The following is a 17,392-nucleotide window of genomic DNA, read 5'->3' as shown; positions in this document are numbered from 1 at the left end:
TTTGAAAACCCAGATTTGAATTTAAAATTTTAGAAGAAGAATTGATTTTTGAGATCCAGAATAAATCTCGAACTTTGATTCTGAATTAAGAAGCATTTTGAAGATAAAGAATAATTTTGAAATTTGAAATCAGAAGATGTATCAGAAATTTCAAAGTTAAATTTGAACTTTGAAATTGATTTTGAGGTATTGATTTGAGTTTGAAGCTGAATCTTGAAAATGAATTTGAAATTTCAAAATGGATTGAAACTTTGAAATTTTGTTTGAAGTTTGGATGCAAAAATGATTTTGAAATTTCAAAGTCAAATTGGACTTTGAAATTGGATTTTGGATCTTGAAATGAGATAGAATTTGAATCTGAATCTATAAATAAGAATTGATCTGAGGAATGAAGAAAATACTCAAAATCACTTGGAGTTTTTGAAAGGGAATTTAAAAAATATGATGCAATTTTATCCTAAATGATGAATGAATCTAAAGGATTTGAAATTGGATTTGAAAATCATATTTCATTCTTTAAATGAATGAAAATAAGATTGAAAATATGATACATCTCTGACAATGGTCATTGAATGTATCATATAATAATCATATTTAAGTTCAGATAAAGAATAAAACACATTTTTGGTGCTTTTATAGAATTTAAAATGAAATTAACTCTTAATATATCCTGACTATGTCCATTGATATATATTTTGAGCTAATTTAAATTTAAAACCTGATAAAAGAAGAAAATATTTTAAAAATATAATGATTTTTGAAGAGGGATCCAGTGTAGATCCAGTGTTATTCTATAAAAGATGAAAATCCTAAGTTTTGTTTACATCCTGACTATGGCCATTGATGTAAATCATCAACTTAGGATTAATCACCTCTTATAAAATGGTGCACGTGCCATTCGTGTGCCCATTTGTGAATTCTTGGAAAATAAGATGAAAATGATATGAAACATATAACTTATATGCTCATACATTCTAATCTATGCTTGAAAAGATAAGATTCTCATTAATATCTGATTATTACAACCTTGAAATTGAATTTGAGATCCTAATCTAAGAAGGAAATCAACATTTCTAGAGATTCCTGCAAGAAAGAAGAGTTAGCACCAAGCCAGGATAAAAGAAAATGGAAGAATTTAGGCTACGAATGCGTCTATAGATGGTTATGCTAATTCTAACTTAAGATGCTACATCATGCTAAATGAAAGATTCACATGGCATATTCTGCATTTATGAGGAAATATGCATATATACATATATATATATATATATATATACATATATTCTGAAAACCTATATGTAGGAAGGCATATGTAATGGATGAAGGCAAGAGTCCGGGCATCAAAGATGAATCAACATAAAACATGGTAGTTCCTGATGAACCACCATGGAAAAGAAGAGACACGGTGGTTCATGGTGAACCACTATGAAAACATGGTGGCTATGGTAGTTCTTGATGAACTACCATAGAAGAAAGGAGAACCCAGTGGTTCATGGTGAACCACTATGAATATATAGTGGCTATGGTAGTTCTTGATGAACTACCATAGAAGAAAGGGAAACACAGTGGTTCATTGTGAACCACTGTGAATATACAGCAGCCATGGCAGTTATTGAACAACCATATGTAAACACCCCAAATTTTCCACATCCATTCTCGAACAATCCTTCTCAGGCAGTGCCAACCTTGTTAGGTCAATGTAGGAGTCAAACCCCGAGTCAGTTTCAAAAAATCACCATTTTACCCATTTTTTTAGGAAAATTACCATTTTACCCCTAGATCATCCCGGACCCCAGTCAGTCGGAGTCAACCAAGCTCATTGGTCAATTCAAGACAGTTAGAATATCAGTCATCTCAAGCTCATCTGAGCTCATAATGAATAAACCATTTTCATTTCTGACCATTCCTGCGAGAATGGGATCATTTCTTCAGAAATGAACTCATTTCTCACTCAAATCCAAGCTAATTGTCTCTGAGTCAGTCATTCATAGTCAGTTATACTCCCCAGAGTCTAACTTGAGCTCAACAGAAGTTCAAGCGCTCCAGTTTCAATTCAAAACCATTTCCAAGTGTCCAGGAGCCCATTTTAGTCCATTTCAGCTCTTTCAACTGAAATTGAGTCGAGTTCAGCCAATTGAGCTAGTGTTCAAGCTTCGATTTTAGTTCACCTCAGTATTACTGACCTTTGTTTCAGCTCAAACCCAGTTCAGATTTGTAATTCACTTCATTCCAATGACCATTCCATACCATTTCTCTAAAAATGACAGCTTTTCTTGAAAATTTAGTTGGAAAGGTCAGTTGAGTCAGTGTCCGGTGAGTTCATTTGAGTTCTGAAACTCTAAAACCCAGCTCAATCCAGTTCATTTCAGTTGAATCCAACTCAAACCCTAATTTTCAATGTTACTCTAGCTTGGCAGAGCTCGAAAATCATTTCTTCAACCATTTTTACAACTTTTGTCAATTTTAACACTTTTTGAACTGGTACAAGTGTCAATCGGGGTCTAACATCCAAAATTCTTCATTCAGGGTTAGCATTTCGCATAGCATTTCATGTCATTTCTCATCATTTCATATCATTTCTCAGCATTTCATAACATTTCATCACATTTCATTTCATTTTCGAAGTCCAGAACTCCAGTTTTATAAATTTCAATCCAGATTGAGTTTTAAAAGTTTTCAGAAATCAATTTCAAACCCTGGGTTTTCAAAATTGACATTTTTACCACCAAGATTCTAAATTTGGAAATATTTTCTCGAGAAAAACAATATGGATTTCTTTCAAAGTTAAATTTTCAAATTCTATACTAGATTTGCTTTGCAACGAGCTATTAAACTTCAAAATTCAAGCTCATTTCAAAAACTGCCAAAAATAGCTCATTTTGTTGAAAGCATTTTCTCGAGAAAAACAATCTGGATTTCTTTCAAAATTACATTTTCAAATTCTACACTGGATTTGCTTCGCAACGGGGTATTGAACTTCAAAATCCGAGCTCATTTCAAAAACTGTCAAAAATAGCTCGTTTCGTTTGAAATATTTTCTCAAGAAAAACAATCTGGATTTCTTTTAAAATCAAATTTTCAAATTCTACACTGGATTTGCTTCGCAACGGGGTATTGAACTTCAAAATCTGAGCTCGTTTCAAAAACTGCCAAAAATAGCTCGTTTCGTTTGGAAACTTTCTGAAAAGACTATTTTACCCCTCTAATCGTCAAAATGAATTTCAAAATCAAAATTTGGACCCGCTTTGAGATGGCCCATCCATTTGCATTCTCTTGTTTTAATTTATAAGAAAAGAAAAAAAAAAGTTATCTTTTTCTTTATTTTTTTGTTGTTTGTTTTATTTTATTTTATTTATTTATTTTTTTTATTATGTTATTCTTCCTAAGGTGGGACCCACAAGGTGGTCACGCAAACCTCCAGCCCCCTCTCCTTTCCTTCCTTTCCTTTTTCTTTTTCCCTTTCTTCTTCTTTTCTTTCCTTTTCTTTTTCTTCTTTCTTTCTTTTTTTTTTCTTCCCTTCCTTCTTTCCTTCCTCCCTTCCTTTCCCTCTTGCCCAGCCATTCACGTAGAGGTTTCTTTCCCTCTCATTCCATTCTCATTAAACCCTAAGTATTGAATGAATTAGGACCTAAGTTGAGTTTTAAAGAAAAGAAAAAAAAGAAGAAGAAGGGGACCATACGGTGGATGCTTGGAGATCTCTCTCTCTCCTTTGGCTGCAGCCCTCTTTGCTGCACCCTACTTCTTCTCCCCAACTTTTGGTTGCAGCATCCACACCTCCACAGCAGCATAGCCATCTTCAGGAAGTCTCCTTCACACCCTTGCTACCAGCCACAACCAACTTCAAGTGCAGCCACTACCTTCATCACACATTCCAGCCGGCACCTCCTTCTTGACTTCCAGCCATCCTCACCTTGGTGCCTTTGACGCCTCAACTTCCTCAACCTTGGATCATCTCCACCACATCCACTTTCCTTCAGCCAATCCCAGCAAACCCAAGGTAAGAGCATCATCTTTTTACTTTTTTATTTCCCTTACTTTCTTGCTTAAGGCTACATGGAGTATGGGATCCCTCCGATGGATGGATCGGATCCCCTATCACCATAGCCAAAATTAAGTTTAGATTGTACCCCCTGATTATTATTGTTTTATCATTAAATTCATGTAAATTTCGTGTTATAGGCCTCATATTTAGATTATTTTAATGCTTTATAGGTATTTTGATTAGTTTCTTTAATATTTGCTTATTAGTTTATAGGTTTTGATTTTAAGTGTCAGTCCAGCATTCGTTTCATGTTTAATTGTTTATCTATAAATTTCAAAATTTTTATGCTAGATGTATGGGTTTATCATTCATTTCTCTGCAAAATTTTAGATCAATTTGGGTTTCGAAACCTCCTTAAATAAATCAAATTCCAAACCGGGATTCTGCATTTCTGGAACATCCAGTTTCTGGTTTAGCAGACAAGAACCTTCAAATTCACCCTTGTGGAGGATTCTAATCATTCTCCAAAAATCACAGTAGATTTATTATTGAACCTATTAGTGATCTGAAAATTTTGAGGTTTTTCCAGTCAGTTTTGACCTCTGTAAAAAATCGGATTTTCCAGACTCCTGAGAAAATCTCGATTTTCTTTTGTCAGGGTATAGACAGACCCTAATGCACTGAGTCTGTTCAATCCGTAGCCCTTCTGAAAAAACTTTCAACATGAAAGTTGTTCCTAACATGATTTTCTGTCATTTCCCAAAATTTGGGAATTTTTGGATCTGTTTCATTATTTTTCCCGGATTTTCTCTTTCTGTCTAACAGATTCCAATGTCCAGAAATTCCAGAGATTTAGGTCTCTGATAATAGTGTGGTTTTTTCCAAACCGTAACCCGAATCCCAATAGTATCAAAATATAAAATCTTCCTATGTTTGTCAGCGACATTGTCCCATAATTTCAGCCATTTTCCCATCTGTCTGCCATTTTTACCATATTTTCTACCAAAACCTATCTGTTTCCTTCATTTACTAGAGTCGCCGGATTCCGATCCAACTTGCCGGAGTGGTACAGCTCCGACCATAGGTCAAAACCAGAAGGTGTCAAAGAAAACAATCCTTGTCTTACTGTCCTCTGTCATCCCATAAAATTTGGGAAATTTTTATGGAAGTTTGATATCCTAAATCTCCTTTAGAATCAATATTTTAGGCAAAAATCATAAAATTTTGGGTTTTTATTTGAATTTTCATATTCAAAAGTACAAAAAAATTATATTTTCGAGCTCCATTCTGTTTTTAGGGTTGTTTTAGGTGTTCATGCCAAATTTGGTTTAATTCCAAGTTCATTTGCTCTATGTGTTAGTTTATCTTTAAATTCAGAAGCGAAAATCAAGCGAAAATCAGGTTAAATTCGATATTTTATGATATTTTCGCCATTTTAGGGTTTTTATCATATACATGAGCATGTAGAATCATATTAGGGTTAATTTCAATGTCATTGGCATTTCACATTTTTCATTTTTGTAAAATTTATTTCAGAAAACCCTGGTTTCAAGGCCATAGTCTTGTTATCGGGGGTATTTTGGTCATTTTGACCTAAATTTCGAAATTTCAATTTATAATTCCATAAATTTTCATGCATATCATCATATTTTATCATATTATATTTGATTTATTTCATTTGATTTTCAAAATTCCAAAATTTACAAAAATTCTTTCATAAAACCCTGATTTCAAGGTCATTAGGGGTATTTTGGTCATTTTGACCCCAATTTCGAATTTTCAAGTTTATTTTCAAAATTTATTCATTATTTCTCATGTTTATATCAAAGGGGGTATGATTCTGGGTTTATATCTGAATAATATCCGATAATTTTCCATATTTTCGGATAAATTCAGAAAAACCTACATTTTTGTGCTAACTTTATTTTCTAGTTTTGCAGGAACATTCAAGAAGAAGACTTAGATTTTATTTTTTTTATTTTCAATTCAATGTAATCTCAAATGTAATAATTTGGAATAAGAGTTGCATTTCTGCTTAGAATAGGACTGCATTGCATATAGTTTAATTTATGCAAATTTTAATATGTGATGTATGATTCATGCATATTTATTTCAAATTCACTATGGTTTACACGAATGGCACGTGCACAAGCTCTTATGGAGTTTATAAACTCGGTGGGATTTGTATTTATGGCCATAGTCAGAATACGAAGAAAACCAAGATTTATGATCTTCATATTAGCCACATTCAGCCTACACACTTAGGCTAACTTCAAAATGCACTGCATTTTTCAAAGTCTTAAAAGGATTTCCCAATTTCTCAATTGAAATTCCCTTTTCAAATTCATATTCATTCATTCATATTATTCAAATTGCATTATTCTCAAATTCATTTTCCAATTTCAATTTCAGAAAAATCAGCTTTCTCAAGAATTTCCAAGTCTTTCTCAGGATCTAATTTTCTCAAAATCCTAAGTTTTGAAAAGAGATTTCAAAGCATTTCCCAAGTTCAAACCAAGATTTTCCAATGTTTTAAAATTCTCAGATTTCAAAGTCTCAAGTTTTCAAAAAGATCGATTTTCTCAGATTTCTCCGTTTCTTGAGAATCCATTTGTCATTTCAAAAGTCATTTTCCAATGAATTTCTTAGATTTCTTAAGAATTCTCAAATCCATTTTCTCAGAAAAGCAATTCCAAATTTCAAAATCGATTTTCCAAAGTTCAAATTTTCCTAAGAATTCATTTTCAATCCAATTTCTGATTTTCAATGAACTTCAATGATTTTCCCAGGAATCCCAATTTCAAGTACTTTTTCAATCAATTTTCAAGCATATTTCAATCTTCCAAAGCAAACATCATATTTTCTCAAACTTGCATTATTTTCAAAATTTCATAGCACAAGCCTGATTCTTTGTGCATTCTAGGAAAAATAAAGCATAATTTAGATATTTGAGTCGAGTTAAAGCACATAATTGGTCCTTGGTTTAATTACCCCTGGTAAAGGCGCCAGGAACGGTTGAACCTCGTACCGACAGGCGGATCCCATTCTACAGAATTTTCCCGCAAATTTTCAAAACGGAGGCGAGTAAATTTTCAAAATCATTTTCAAAACTTTGGTCGAGTTTGACTCGCGAAATTCGTTTCTCTCTCGCAAGGGAGGGGAACAAATTTTGCGATGATAACAGGTTTGGCGACCGTGATGGGACCTGTCCTCGCCTGATCAAGTATGTGCTTTAACTTAGCTCAATTATCAAAATTAGGCTCTATGGAATGTCAGCTTTTAATTTCTGATATCATGTGAACCTAGGAGCCTAGACTTCAACCCAGCTGACATGGATTGCATTGTAGACTAGGCATGGTTTGGTAGGACCATATTGAGGAGAATTATGCATGCTCACATAGACTTAGGTCTGAAATACAACACTCCTCAATCTAGGACTTGTATGAAAACAATGTTTGCTTCTTCAAAAGTTTTCAAAATTCTATCTCTTTAGGACTTAGAGCCCTCTGTTTGCCTGCATGTGATCATATTTCAAAAACCACCCCACCTATGTCTACCCGGTCTTCACGTTGCTGGGCTCTCTTCCAGAACCATAGTTCGGGACAGAGCCTCACAACTGGGCCACTTATTTGGGCTAACGCCCCCCTGCCACGTACCAAGGGCCATAGTCCAACGTATATCGGCAGGCGCTCAAGGATGTTGGGAAAACACAAGCCTAGACCCGGAGATGAGTTTTATGCCACGTACATCGAGCCTCGGCTCGAGTATATCGGCATAGCATGATTGGACACAGTTGATCTAAGCCTAGAGTCAGGATTAGGGTCCTAAAGCTCTTTCAAAATCAATGCATTTAGAGTTGGCTTCCTAGGGATTGCTGTATGTGCATAATTGTTTGTAATTGTATATATGATATTCATTTTCGCCTTATTTTCTCATATTTTTCCCAAGTTTTCCAAAATACCAAACAATTTTCCAAAATACCTCATTTTTCATCTTTTATGAAATATCTCCTTTTTCTCAAAAACCCTGGACGATTTTTCTAAATTATCCACCTTTTCCTTCAAAACTCCAGGAAATTTTCCATTCTTTCGTTCCTCTGGACTTCGAATTTCCAGCTTTCATTTTATCCTGCCTGCAATTTTCAAATTTCTTATATTTTTCCAAAGTCTAATTCCAGTCTTCTTGTCTTTCAGTCCAATGGCATCCAGTCAGCTCGATTCTGTTTTTCCTGAGGGTCACATCTCCTATGAGGTGCGACAAAGTCTTCCTGAGCATCGATCTCTTAGCACCGGACCCTTCTTCCCTCGGTGGTATTATGTCTGGTTCAAAAATTTCTCTCGTATGTTTCCGGACCACTTGAGCGATTGTGGGTTGGAATTGGCATCTGCAGTGGGAAAGTTGACAGTCAACGGCAATCTGATTCATGCACTGGCGGAGCGGTGGAATCCGCGCACTTGCACGTTCTGGTTCCCGTGGGGCGAGATGACAATACTGATGGATGAATTTTCAGAGATTATGGGACTGCCCGAGCCAGTCGATCAGCCTGGAGATCCATTAGAGCAGCAATTTCTGATCAATGTCAAGGGTCTGGACCCCAAAGATGTCGTAGCTCGCATGACAGGGGGCAAGTCTTTGCCACTGATTGAAGAAAACGAGAATGAGTACGTGAGCCTGATCGAGATCTACCGACAACATGGAAAATTTGCAGAAGTCAACTCGCTGTCCAGAACAGCTCAAGAGAGAATTCAACATGCGATGGTTCTATGTACTGTGGGACTTGCTTTCTTTCCAGATGGACAGAATTAAGTGGATGTCAGAATAGTTCAGCTTTTGAGAAGATGAGGAAGTCGACAGACCGGCCGTCTCTCGATAGCCATGGCTGCGCTTGCTTTTCTATACAGAGGACTGACCCGCTTCACACTTGGAGAGTCCATCTTAGTCGAGGGATGTACTTATGCTCTTCAATCTTGGTTCCTTCAGCATGTACCAACCAGAGCTAGTTCATTCAGATACAACGGTAAGGAGCTCCTTCCAGTTGTGCGGTACCGATTCCTGATCGACTATCTACAGGAAGAAGAAGTGGTGTGGGACTATTTTGATCGAGAATTATTGCCTCCCAGATACACCTATGCATATGGCAAGAGATTCAAGTTGCTTGGTCCATTCTTCTGTGCTTACTATCATCCGGAGCGGTGTGTTCGACAGTTTTCTCAGAGACAGAAGCACATAGAGATGCGGCTGCTATCTGGAGTCGTGCCAGAGTTCGACCTTACATCAGCACAGTGGTCCGGAGCATACCATTCTGCCATATATGGCTGGGATTCTTTCATCATTCTCACTCTTTTCCTTGGTCCTCGTGTCTCTGTTGATCGTTAAGAGTGGTGACAGACTGTCTATATACTCCCTCTTTCTCAAGTCCACTATTGATGCAATCATATTTTTCCTTCAATAAAGAAAAAAAAATCCTTCAATTTTCATTCTATCATGGTTTGATAACCTCGCCTAGGTGACAAGGCATATTTGTAGTTGTTCGTTCTCCTTGTAAAGAATGACAACATAATTGTTGTGACTCCAGCGGCGACCCAATCCCTAGTAATGGGATGTTCTTTCAATTATCTATCAAATTCTCATCAAATATTTTTATTATATTTATTTCTATCTTGAATCTTCATCATCGAAATTTAATTATCCATTCTACAAAGAGCATCAGTATTCCCAAGTGGTTCAGATCAGATCAAGCAAGAAGACACCACTGTATCAGGGCATCAGTGATTTTAGAAGCAGGCAAGAAGAAATGGATTCTCCAAGATTTGCCAGAAGACAGAGTTTGAATGATAGGGATGGCATTGATCCTACTACATATCAGATGTTCAAGAAAATGATGATTAGGATGATGTCTGAGCAAGCTAAGGACTGTTTCAGAAAGGCTCCCATAAAAAAGAAGACATCTGTCTCCTTCTCTTAGAATATCACTGGTAAGAGTAACGAGCGATTTGGCATGTGTCTGCCCGATATTTTATTATTGCCGATGTCCTCTATCATCGTGGATTCAGTTCTAAATATGCCAGATGCCTAGATGAAGATGAAGCCAAAGAAGTCATGCGGGAGGTACACGAAGGCATTTGCGATGGTCACGTCGGCTACCAAACTCTTGTCAAACAAATCATCCGAGCAGGATATTACTGGAGAACTATGCAACAAGATTGTTATCGTTTTGTGAAGAAGTGCGTTCAATGCCAGATGCATGCACCTTCCATTCATGCGCCAGCGACATATTTGCAATCTGTCGTCTCACCATGGCCATTTTCTATGTGGGCTTTTGATGTTGTTGGCCCCATTACTCCTTCTGCTTCAAATGGCCATAAATATTTTCTTGCTGCAACAGAATATTTTACTAAATGGGTAGAAGCAGTCACTCTACGCACAGTAGAAGGTCGACATGTGGTCTCATTCATCCATAGGAATATCCTATGTCGTTTCGGCATACCGCACAATATCGTGTCAGACAATGACAGTTATTTCAAGAATGAGAAAATGAGAACTTTCTGTTCGAAGTTCAAAATTCATCATCATTTCTCTGCTCCTTATTATCCTCAAGGAAATGGCCAAGCAGAGGCCACCAATAAGATTTTGATTCGAATCCTGGAGCGAACTTTGGAAACAGGCCGTGACTGGCATGAGAAGATCCATGATGCATTTTGAGCATACAGAACAACCATTCGAACTCCAACTAATGCTACTCCGTCAGAACTTGTCTACGAAACTGAAGTAGTACTGCCTCTGCATGTTCAGAAACCTGCTCTAAAATTTGCATCACTTCTAGAATTACCTTTTGATCAGTATCAGCAACAGCGGCTAGTACAACTTGATTTGCTAGATGAAAGAAGACTCAGAGCAGCAGAGCACGTTCAATCATATCGTCAGAGGATAGCCATACAATATGCAAAAATTTTTATTGAAAGGAGATTCTGAGTCAATGATCTAGTGATCAGATCAACGACCTATCTCAAGCACCGCCCGGGTGGCAAATGGTCGCCGAATTGGGAAGGGCCCTATGCTGTCGAGGAAGCATTACCCCGCGATTCATATCTGCTCATCAATGCCGATGGTGTGGAATTATCAGACCCCATCAATGCTCAATATTTAAAAATTTCCTATACTTAAATCCTCTATTCCATCCTTTGTAATTCCTCAATATACTTTCTTCAACAATGGTCAAATTCTTCTTTCCCAGTTACACTGGGGCATTATTTTGAAAATTGTTTTCAAAACATCTTGTATGCAGGCAGGATCAAACAAAACTTTCGTTTTGCATGCATGTGCATCCATTTACATCATTTTGCATTCATTTGCATTCATTTGCATTTGCATGCATTCATTCGCATACATATGCATCATATTCATTTCCCCTTCAGGTTAAGGGATAAACCTGAGGTTCCCCTTCAGGTTAAGGGATAAACCTGAGTTTCCCCTTCAGGATAAGGGATAAATCCTGAGACCCCGACAATTGTCTAAGTCATCGTGAGGATGAAGATTGAAAATCTCTCATCAGAATCAGTTGGGTAAATTTTCAAAATTCAGTGTTCGTGCTGGTAAGATTTTCAAAAACCAGTGTTCGTGCTGGTAAAATTTTCAAAAATCCAGTTTTCGTGCTGGTAAAATTTTCAAAAAAACCAATGTTCGTGCTGGTAAATTTTCAAAATCCAGTGTTCGTGCTGGTAAGATTTTCAAAAAACAGTGTTCGTGCTGGTAAAATTTTCTAAATCCAGTGTTCGTATTGGTAATCTCTCAAAATCCAGTGCTCGTACTGGTAATCTTCCAAAACCCAGTATTCGTACTGGTAATCTTTCAAAACATAATGCTTGTACTGGTACGTTTTCAAAATCCAGTGCTCGTACTGGTACCCTTTAAAAATCTAACACTCGTGTTGGTGTCTTGCCCATTGGTCGCGTTATTCAATCTCTTAGGTGCAGTCTTCACGCTGACCTTTCATCAGAATTCAAGTTCAATATCAATTATGTCAATTTCGACCTTCGGGTCATCCAATTTCTAATTTCCAAATTTCTAATTTCGACCTCTGGGTCACCTAATTCTCTATTTCAACCTTCGGGACATCCAATTTGATCAATCAGGCCTCTGGGCCGCCCACTCTATCAGATTCTCAATTCAAGCCTTCGGGTTACAATCTTACCAGCATCAGTCATTCTCCTGCCTTCGGTTTACAACTTTGTCAATATCTATCGCTTTCCAAGCCTTCGGGTTACAATTTCATTAATGTCAATCATTTTTAAATCAACAAAATCCTCCTTTCGAGCTGGTCGGTCAACAAATCCTGCTTTCGAGCTGGTAGTTCAACAAATCCTGCTTTCTAGCTGGTCGGTCAACAAATCCTGCTTTCGAGTTGGTCGGTCAACAAATCCTGCTTTTGAGCTGGTCGGTCAACAAATCCTGCTTTCGAGCTGGTCGGTCAACAAATCCTGCTTTCGAGCTGGTCGGTCAACAAATCCTGCTTTCGAGCTGGTAGTTCAACAAATCCTGCTTTCTAGCTGGTCGGTCAACAAATCCTGCTTTCGAGCTGGTCGGTCAACAAATCCTGCTTTCGAGCTGGTCGGTCAACAAATCCTGCTTTCGAGCTGGTCGGTCAACAAATCCTGCTTTCGAGCTGGTCGGTCAACAAATCCTGCTTTCGAGCTGGTTAGTCAAAACAAAACCCAACTTTCGAGTTGATCTTTTACTGAGTCTTTTCAGGACTCAATTTGGTCATGGATGTGTCAATTAGACCTCAAGCAATTTCTTTCACCAAGGATTTCAAGAACATTTTGCCAATTTGCCATTAAATATTTGTTGATTTCAAAATCTTTATTGCACAAAAGCATTACCTCAGAATACCTTCAGTATTATTTCCGAAAGGTCAAAGCTTTCGTGAAAAAGGATTCAAAATTCAAATTCTTTCTATTGGCCAACCAAAAGGATGAAGAATAAATCCCCGATATGGCCAGCAAAGGAAATTCAATATTGTTGCAAAGCCATAAGTGATCGGTATTGATCGTAGTCAATGGTACATTTTTAAAGATCATTCTTGGAAAATAAAGCAGTCGAAATATTCTGGGTGATACAGAAAAATCCATCCAATCCCTATATCTCCTCAATCACCTAAAGCTGCAATTAAATATCTGCAAAAGGGATCTCTCAACTGTCGTCAAGATGAAGGCGAATTAAGCGAGTAGACCCCCGGGGCCAAAGAAGATTTGGATCATCTCCAAGATGAAGGAGTTTGTGACGGATCCTTCCAGGGAAAGTTCAGAGCACCGTCAAGATGAAGGCGACTGCGATGAGCCTCCCGACAAACCCTAAAGGATATTTAATTTTTGCTATCATCAAGAGATTTTCATCAAAAGAGCCAATAACCGTCAATATAATCCCTGAGAGAAAAGAAGGATCGGAGCATCTCTGAGATGAAGGAGTTTGTGACGTACCCTTCCAAAAAAAAAAAAAGAGAGAGAGAAAAGTCAGAACATCTCCAAAATGAAGGATGATGTAATCCCCAAAAAGCCCAAGAGAGCTCTAATTCTGCCAATAAAGAAAAAAAAAAGTGGGCAGAAAGATCATCATGAGGAAAGAATCTCAGGATATCAGACCGCCAAATTTGCCAAAGAATCCTCTTTAAATTTTGTGAAATTCTATTATCAATATTCTTTCACCAATTGCTCTCACAATATCAAGAATACTCTCTTTTCTGCTCATATCAAGGAAATTGATAGCTTCCTTGAAAGAAAGCCAATTGCAAGCAATTTGAATTCGAATCTTGATTCTACGGAGTTAAGCCCAGCCGGAGGTAATACTTCAGGTAAAAAAGAGGAAAGATTTTCATACCAATATACATCAATTTCAAGCATTTTGAATCAACAAACAATTTTTAACATTTTGGCAATATTTTCTTACTATCTTGACATGAAGTGAAGAGCTCGATGTCCATCTTGACACATCCTGATATCACCTTTTACCTCCTTGAGAGAGTAGCCTTTGTTATCTTTCGCGTTGTCGAAAGAATTCATCTTTTGCGTTGTCAAAAGAATCGCCTTACTCCTTTGGATCGCCTTGTCGTCTTTCGCGTTGTTGAAAGAATCGCCTTGTTCCTTTGGATCGCCTTTGTCATCTTTCGCGTTGTCGAAAGAATTCATCTTTTGCGTTGTCAAAAGAATCACCTTACTCCTTTGGATCGCCTTGTCATCTTTCGCGTTGTTGAAAGAATCGCCTTGTTCCTTTGGATCGCCTTGTTATCTTTCGCGTTGTTGAAAGAATTCATCTTTCGTGTTGTTGAAAGAGTCACCTTATTCCTCTTCAAGAAAATTGTCTTATTCACCATCCAACTTACCATTTTCATCACCCAATCAGGATAAGGGTACAAACCTGAGCCTCCTTTGATGAGGTATTTCATTTTCCGCCCAATCAGGATAAGGGTACAAACCTGAGCCTCCTTTGATGAGGTATTTCATTTTTCGCCCAATCAGGATAAGGGTACAAACCTGAGCCTCCTTTGATGAGGTATTTCATTTTCCGCCCAATCAGGATAAGGGTACAAACCTGAGCCTCTTTTGATGAGGTATTTCATTTTCCGCCCAATCAGGATAAGGGTACAAACCTGAGCCTCCTTTGATGAGGTATTTCATTTTCCGCCCAATCAGGATAAGGGTACAAACCTGAGCCTCTTTTGATGAGGTATTTCATTTTCTGCCCAATCAGGATAAGGGTATAAACCTGAGCCTCCTTTGATGAGGTATTTCATTTTCCGCCCAATCAGGATAAGGGTACAAACCTGAGCCTCCTTTGATGAGGTATTTCATTTTCCGCCCAATCAGGATAAGGGTACAAACCTGAGCCTCCTTTGATGAGGTATTTCATTTTCCTCCCAATCAGGATAAGGGTACAAATCTGAGCCTCCTTTGATGAGGTATTTCATTCCCCGGTCAGGTTAAGGGTTAAACCTGAGCTTCGTTTTTACACGAGGTATTTCCCGTCCCATCCACGTTAAGGGCAAAACCTAAATCTCACTTCTTTTGAAGTAAAATTTTATTCTTCATTCTTCATTTCATATCTACCATTTTCATCAGTGCTAATCTCTTCATATCCAGTCAGATCCTTCTAACTGGGGCATTTTTATAGCCAAAATTTGGTGTGTTTTTCTTTGCCACTAAGCTCGTCTTCAAGCCGGCTTAGTAGCAAAGAGGGGCATCTGTAAACACCCCAAAATTTCCACATCCATTCTCGAACAATCCTCCTCAGGCAGTGCCAACCTTGTTAGGTCAATGTAGGAGTCAAACCCCGAGTCAGTTTCAAAAAATCACCATTTTACCCATTTTTTTTAGGAAAATTACCATTTTACCCCTAGATCATCCCGGACCCCAGTCAGTCGGAGTCAACCAAGCTCATTGGTCAATTCAAGACAGTTAGAATATCAGTCATCTCAAGCTCATCTGAGCTCATAATGAATAAACCATTTTCATTTCTGACCATTCCTGCGAGAATGGGATCATTTCTTCAGAAATGAACTCATTTCTCACTCAAATCCAAGCTAATTGTCTCTGAGTCAGTCATTCATAGTCAGTTATACTCCCCAGAGTCTAACTTGAGCTCAACAGAAGTTCAAGCGCTCCAGTTTCAATTCAAAACCATTTCCAAGTGTCCAGGAGCCCATTTTAGTCCATTTCAGCTCTTTCAACTGAAATTGAGTCGAGTTCAGCCAATTGAGCTAGTGTTCAAGCTTCGATTTTAGTTCACCTCAGTATTACTGACCTTTGTTTCAGCTCAAACCCAGTTCAGATTTGTAATTCACTTCATTCCAATGACCATTCCATACCATTTCTCTAAAAATGACAGCTTTTCTTGAAAATTTAGTTGGAAAGGTCAGTTGAGTCAGTGTCCGGTGAGTTCATTTGAGTTCTGAAACTCTAAAACCCAGCTCAATCCAGTTCATTTCAGTTGAATCCAGCTCAAACCCTAATTTTCAATGTTACTCTAGCTTGGCAGAGCTCGAAAATCATTTCTTCAACCATTTTTACAACTTTTGTCAATTTTAACACTTTTTGAACTGGTACAAGTGTCAATCGGGGTCTAACATCCAAAATTCTTCATTCAGGGTTAGCATTTCGCATAGCATTTCATGTCATTTCTCATCATTTCATATCATTTCTCAGCATTTCATAACATTTCATCACATTTCATTTCATTTTCGAAGTCCAGAACTCCAGTTTTATAAATTTCAATCCAGATTGAGTTTTAAAAGTTTTCAGAAATCAATTTCAAACCCTGGGTTTTCAAAATTGACATTTTTACCCCCAAGATTCTAAATTTGGAAATATTTTCTCGAGAAAAACAATATGGATTTCTTTCAAAGTTAAATTTTCAAATTCTATACTAGATTTGCTTTGCAACGAGCTATTAAACTTCAAAATTCAAGCTCATTTCAAAAACTGCCAAAAATAGCTCATTTTGTTGAAAGCATTTTCTCGAGAAAAACAATCTGGATTTCTTTCAAAATTACATTTTCAAATTCTACACTGGATTTGCTTCGCAACGGGGTATTGAACTTCAAAATCCGAGCTCATTTCAAAAACTGTCAAAAATAGCTCGTTTCGTTTGGAAATATTTTCTCAAGAAAAACAATCTGGATTTCTTTTAAAATCAAATTTTCAAATTCTACACTGGATTTGCTTCGCAACGGGGTATTGAACTTCAAAATCTGAGCTCGTTTCAAAAACTGCCAAAAATAGCTCGTTTCGTTTGGAAACTTTCTGAAAAGACTATTTTACCCCTCTAATCGTCAAAATGAATTTCAAAATCAAAATTTGGACCCGCTCTGAGATGGCCCATCCATTTGCATTCTCTTGTTTTAATTTATAAGAAAAGAAAAAAAAAGTTATCTTTTTCTTTATTTTTTTGTTGTTTGTTTTATTTTATTTTATTTATTTTTTTTTTTTATTATGTTATTCTTCCTAAGGTGGGACCCACAAGGTGGTCACGCAAACCTCCAGCCCCCTCTCCTTTCCTTCCTTTCCTTTTTCTTTTTCCCTTTCTTCTTCTTTTCTTTCCTTTTCTTTTTCTTCTTTCTTTCTTTTTTTTTTCTTCCCTTCCTTCTTTCCTTCCTCCCTTCCTTTCCCTCTTGCCCAGCCATTCACGTAGAGGTTTCTTTCCCTCTCATTCCATTCTCATTAAACCCTAAGTATTGAATGAATTAGGACCTAAGTTGAGTTTTAAAGAAAAGAAAAAAAAGAAGAAGAAGGGGACCATACGGTGGATGCTTGGAGATCTCTCTCTCTCCTTTGGCTGCAGCCCTCTTTGGGGCACCCTACTTCTTCTCCCCAACTTTTGGTTGCAGCATCCACACCTCCACAGCAGCATAGCCATCTTCAG

Source organism: Nuphar pumila, chromosome 9, assembly GCF_984573655.1.
Source record: "Nuphar pumila chromosome 9, dmNupPumi1.hap1.1, whole genome shotgun sequence".
Lineage (NCBI taxonomy): Eukaryota > Viridiplantae > Streptophyta > Magnoliopsida > Nymphaeales > Nymphaeaceae > Nuphar > Nuphar pumila.
The sequence above is the reverse complement of the archived record's forward strand: the minus strand, read 5'-3'. Positions refer to the sequence as shown.